Here is a 6,179-nt window from a genome sequence, read left to right on the forward strand (position 1 = left end):
CAGCAGGAGGCCACCTGACTGTACAGTATCATAAGTTGCTGATAAATCAGTGAAGGCAGCTCCTGTGATCTCTTTGTACTGGTACCCAGCTTCAGTATACATAGTGAATGCCAGCACTTGGTCACAAGTGCTGCATCCAGGGTGAAAACCAGCCTATTCAACTATTACAAAGTACTAAATGCCTGTGCATTAACTGGAGTTACTGCACAGTGACACTGAAGAACAGCTTTTTTGTGATGCTGACTGCGCAGTAGCTCATGACTTCTGTGCAGCAGTGCGGCATCACACTTTCTGCCATGTGACAATACATGCAGTCGTCACAGGCTACTACACTGTCAGCATTTCACATAGATGCAGCCATGGAGTATGAAGCATCCAAGATAAGCGGGCTACTTTGTTGGCTACAAATGTCCAACTCGGAATCCTTAAAATTCTAGTTTATTAGGTGGATTGAAACACTGTAATCATAAACCTTGGGGCTGGTCCCCACCCACACACACACACACACATGCACACATGCACACACATATACACACACAGTAGCAGGCTACAGAGTCAGGTATACCTATCCTACAAGCGCTGGAGTCTGTCGTTGAGGCTTCTTTCAGCATCGTGTTATCTTCCAGAAGGGGGTCGCTGGCTGGTCCTTCTGGCTGGACAGGTCTGGTTGAGATGGAGATCAAGCGCCACTGAGGGTCACTGTTCACTGCCTTTTATCTGTCCCTGACAGACTTTGGTGACTCCCCAGTTTTCAGGTTTGCCGAATCCAGGGATCATTGACCTTGTGGGACTCCCCCCGTTGGTGGCTACTGGATGGCATCTGTCAACCCCAGGGGTCGTCTGCATGTACGTGCAGGTTTGGGAGTCCGTTGATGAATTTTGAATAGGGCTCTGGGAGCAGTTGGTCTGGAGATACTCAGCCCAAAAGTTGGTCCCTGGCATTGATTAACTCAGGCCAGGGCTTCTAGCTCTTGATCAGTGACCTTTAGAGATTTCCCGGTTGTTACATTGTCTTCTATTGAGTTCTTCCGTTGGTTGATCTGCAGCTTCCAGGTGTTAATTGCTGTGTGCTATCTTGTTACACATTCAAACACTGATTCACTTGCTCTTTCAGGGGCCAGCCTGATACAGAGAAGGACAGTTTGATTCCTGCCCTTGTTAACATTGTTACAATGTATAACTTACTAAAACACATTTAGTTGAAAGTTGAAAGGTGAGGAGTATAAAATATAAGCTACAAATGCCATGGCACACAAATAGATAAAAATACCAAACTACAAGGGGAGATACAAAATGCACACACACAAATTTTAAAACACAATTCCTTATCTTAAAGTGAAAGAGAGAGGAAGGAAGAAAAGGTAGAAAAAGAGAAACATATCCAAAGAGGGGAGAGCAAATGCAGGCAAGAGGAAAAGGGGGCTTTCTGCTGCAACTTTAGTATAGAAAAAGTATTTTTTTCTTTTTCTACTAGGCAAGATAGAAAATGGCATAGCATAGAAGTAGGAGAAACATGGCAAAAGTAAAGAAAGGAAGCCTGGCTCAGTATATAACTTTTCCCATACTTATCACATATATTTATACAAATATGACCTTCCCTGCTCTGGGAATTGCATCATACAAACTCTTCAGTCAATGTGTCTAGAAGAGGAAAGGAGATGGCAGGAATAATTTGGGGGCTCCATAAGGCAGTGAAAAATAGGTTGGATTAGATTCTGTGTTTGATCATGTGGAAGCTTCTTGGTAAGCAATGGGACTGTGGCGTAAATAATGCAGGCTTCTAAGGATGGCTCAGTGCAGATATCCAGCTTCTTGAAACTTTATCACTTGGGGTTACAGTATTTACTAGTTGAACAAAGTCTGGTCAGCCTGAGAAAAACAAAGGGGCTAAAATGGTATAAAACAATGACACTGACCAAGAGAGGGGTTCATTCACATGGAATCGTGACCAAGGGAATGACATTTCACAGGACAGTATGCTGTGTTTTAATTCTACTAAAGCTGTATGTGAAAGATGATTGAACAGCTCTGTCATTTTCTCTGAAAGAGAGTAAAACTGGTGGCACAAAGCTATGGGCTGTCCTGTTGAAATCATTACCTGTATTGTCTGGGGTTACAGTGCAAGAAAGAGCCCAATCAGGGAGAACAAGACCTTAGTCGCCCATCCCAAAAAAGGTGACTGTCAGAGGTCTGAAACCTAAGTGAAGTAAAAAGCACAACTGAGGTAAGAGGAACAGCTGTCTCGAAACTGTGATATTTAATTGCTGGTTCTTACCTTCCTACAAAGCCAATTATGACCATGGCATAATATAGAGTTTTCCTTAAGGCTCTCCTTAGAGCTGACACGTATAAAAAACTTCATAATTATTTAATAGTCAGTATGCCAAAGCCGTTGCCTATCATATCAGTTAATATTGCATCACCATTTCCATAGACTTCCCTATCTCTACATTGTATCTACTCTTTAACACTTGTTTTACAGTCAGACAATAAATTTTAGGGCTAGAAACTATACCTCTAGCACAGTGCATTTCTCATCCATGAGGGTACCTATGTGCTGATGGAATACAAATAAATAAGATAATGTGCGAAGGAATATATGATTTCTTGTTGATTTATTTGATCAGATTATGTTAAGAATTAATAAGAGATACTGGGACACGTTTTAAATAGAAGGGACTTCAGAACAAAGCCTATAGTCATCAGAAACAGCAGAAATACTTCAGTGTAAAGTGGGGATATCACATGTGGTTGTATTAGAATTCAGTGGGTTATATTCATCCATTCTATTGTACATATTGTCTGTTCACTCTGAACAGTAGTTCTAACTCAATGAACTACTGACACAAATGAGGATTTTACAATACTGGAGTGATTAGTAGATCTGCTGAAGGAGCCTTGAATACTCATTCTTGTATCATCGATGAACATTCTCCAACACTTGATAGTGATCTAGCTGAAACCAGCCTCTGGGTATTCTGAGTTTCACAATCTACAGTGCACAGACATCAGCACATTTATACAATTCTTATATAACAGTAGCACAGAGACCTGAGATTCTGAAACCATGTCCATGAAAAATGCCTTTTCTTTTTCCAAAGGGTTACAGTATTAGAATAAAAAGTCACTGTGCATGGAGCCCCATATTGAGAATATATATAATTATTTTTTTTTTTATTTCAAACATTTCATGTGCATGGAAGAATTTTATTGATTCTATGAAAGAGATTCTCTGCAGCTGCTTTTTAAATATGACTTCAACTTTGTTTTAATGAATAGGTTTTTAATCAATTGCTGTTATCTAAAAATCTGCAGATACCTATGGGCAGTAATTTCATACTAATATCATAACTCAGCACTCTGCTGTACTGATATCTTATAATGGTTTAGAGTAAAAAGAACCTAGTGCAAAATGACATGATACCTTAATGACTCTTAAGGAGGTTTAGGGAAACAGGATCCATAAATAAACATTTAAAATTTGTAAGGCTGTGTTTTCTGAATTAGAATGTGTACCAAAATAGATATTTACTAATTATTCCACTGTTCCTGTTAAAATCCTTATCAGCCATGATGCTATCTTGTACAATCCTAGCAAATTTCACAAAGTCTTGCTTGGCAGAGCTGAGTAAGCACATGGCATAGGATGCCTATGAGGAACACACAGGTTCCGGAAGACTTGGTGATTTAATAGGTGGCCCTTTACCCTTCATACCAGTACTTAAGCAATCGGTATGGTTTAAAAATTATTGAGCTGTCAATTCTGAGCAGTTTACAGGGGATTTGTAAAATAGAATGGGTTAATAAAGGCTGCTCATACTGCCTCTCCATGGACCGGGGACCATTAGCAACAGAATAAGGCCTGTCCATTTCCTTTTGCTTGGTCCAAAACCTGGCAATTAGACAGAATAAAGGTACATATACTCAGGTCACTTCTAGCTGCTCTTGAGTTGTCTACTTTTCTTAATTTCTGATATTTGGTGTGTCAGAGTGGGTGGCACTTACTTTTTCAACAGGTGCAACAGGTGCAAATTGAATTCTGTTCATGGTGTATAGCAAAACCTAAAGTATTGACCCACTATCTCCATCAAATTCCATTCCAGATACAGTGGACACAAGTTATCTTGTAATAAGTCCCAGGGAGCTGAGTTTCTTCCAATGTGACAGAATCAGTGCCTGGCATAAAGCTCTCAACTTAGTCTATACCAGCCCCTCCAGGTGCCACCCATATCACGGAGGGGAGCGCATTTTATTGGAGGTGCTAAGGCCAGGAAGGGGGCTAGGGGAAATGTATTCTGCTGTTCTTTAGCTGGCAGGAGCTGTTGCAACTAGCATAAAGTTTCCCAAAGGTAAAAAATAAGTAGAAAAAAGGGAATCTTAATGCAACAAGTGTTATAAACTCAATATTAAATTATGATTATTGCTACTATCACAACAATGTCTTTTTGCTTTCCTCTGTTGAAATTAGATCTTTCTTTTCTTCTTTATCTGTCTTAATTTTTTCACTTCTTCTCTTGTTTCTGACCTGTTCAACTTTGTTATTTTAATTAATTTCCCAATTGATTTCTCTATGGGACTGTACATCCAATCAAAGGATGAATAATTTAGTCTATTTTTTTTTCCCTTCCTTGACAGCAGTGGTATTCTCTTTTCCTTTGCTTTTTTTCCTTATGGATGTAAATGCACACTCACAAGCACCCACACAGTCACAAACGCACACATATTCATATCTCTTGATAAAAAAAAATGGCATTAGATGGCATAAGTTTCTGTGAACAAAAATGTAAAAAAATTACAATGGAGAGTAATTGTGAGTTGTTACAGAGCAGGCAAAATGACCTTTCCATCTGTAATGTGTGAAACTAGAATTTTTTTCTCCTTCAATTCTCAACTGCCATCATGTGCACTCCATTGATATAGCTCCTTTAAAAACAAAAAAAAAATCAAAAAACCCCTCATCAGTAATTACATCAGCAGTTAATTGACTGCCCCTCTCTTTAAGGTTAGAAAGTTCAGTGTACAAATCTTTTAAATACCAATTAACACAAAAATGCAGAAAGGCATAAAGGAACAATGAACAAATGAATTCCATTTTCTTGAGGTTGTTTTTAATCAGTTAACCTGCCATCTATTGCAGACAGTTCAGGGTCACATACAAGAATATTATTACTGCTAAGAAACTGCTGTGCCATCTTCTGCTATTTATCTGCATTGTTCAATAACAGTGGCAGTATGGATTTAAATAAAGGTAGAAAAGTAATTATTTATTGTTGTCTTTTAGATTACTTTTACCTAGGTAACACAGACGATTAAGCATAATCAGTTCCAGCTGGAAACACTTCTACAGTACATCAAGGACAATGAGTTCAGAATTTGACTTTACCTGCTATTGATGTGGTATATGAAAAGAAGCAGGTAAAGAGAATTTAATTAGCATTCCTCACAGTAAGAATAAATAGGAAAGTAGATAGAATGTTTGTTGATTGTGATTAACTCTATTTTTGCATTGAGTCATCAATGACTGCACAGAAAGAGTTTACCTCTGCCTTTTTTTTATTGCTAGATCTTAGATTTCTATTGGGACTTTTCATGTGAAGTCTACGTTTCTTAAACATAAAAGTTATTTATCAAAATTTCTGATGAGAGAATCATGTGTCAAACAGATTCACAGCTGTGCCTGCTACTAAACCCAGTTGCTTGCTCAGATCCTGACACTATTGGATTGAAAAGATGCTAGCTGTTCTAGAAGTCCAAAGGCACTATGGACTAGTGGATAGGACTCTGGACTAGAAAGCTTTTTGGGGGTTAAGACTGCTATTGAACTTGTTTGCTAATTCCTAACACAGTCTGGCCTCATTCTTGGTTCAGGCCTCTACTGAGAATAGTTATATAAAGCCTGGTAGTTCTTTTGTTTTCTAATCATAATGTTGCATAGACACATTTTTGGCTCTCTCCAATGGACTGGGTACACTTGATAACTGCTAGTGGTCGGAAGTCTATAAATGGATATTTAGCTAGTACAAACTAGAGCAGCCCTGATGTTGCTTTCACTTGTGCTCAGGTCCAAAAGGCCCCAGCTGTCACTCAGGTTAGAGAATAGAAGAGTGGCAAAGACTTCTTATGCCTCCTTTGTACTGGGTAATAATAAAGTGTACTTGAGTATCTAGCTGTATAAATCT

The sequence above is a fragment of the Alligator sinensis genome, unplaced genomic scaffold (assembly GCF_000455745.1).
Source record: "Alligator sinensis unplaced genomic scaffold, ASM45574v1 scaffold33_1, whole genome shotgun sequence".
NCBI classification, from domain to species: Eukaryota; Metazoa; Chordata; order Crocodylia; family Alligatoridae; genus Alligator; species Alligator sinensis.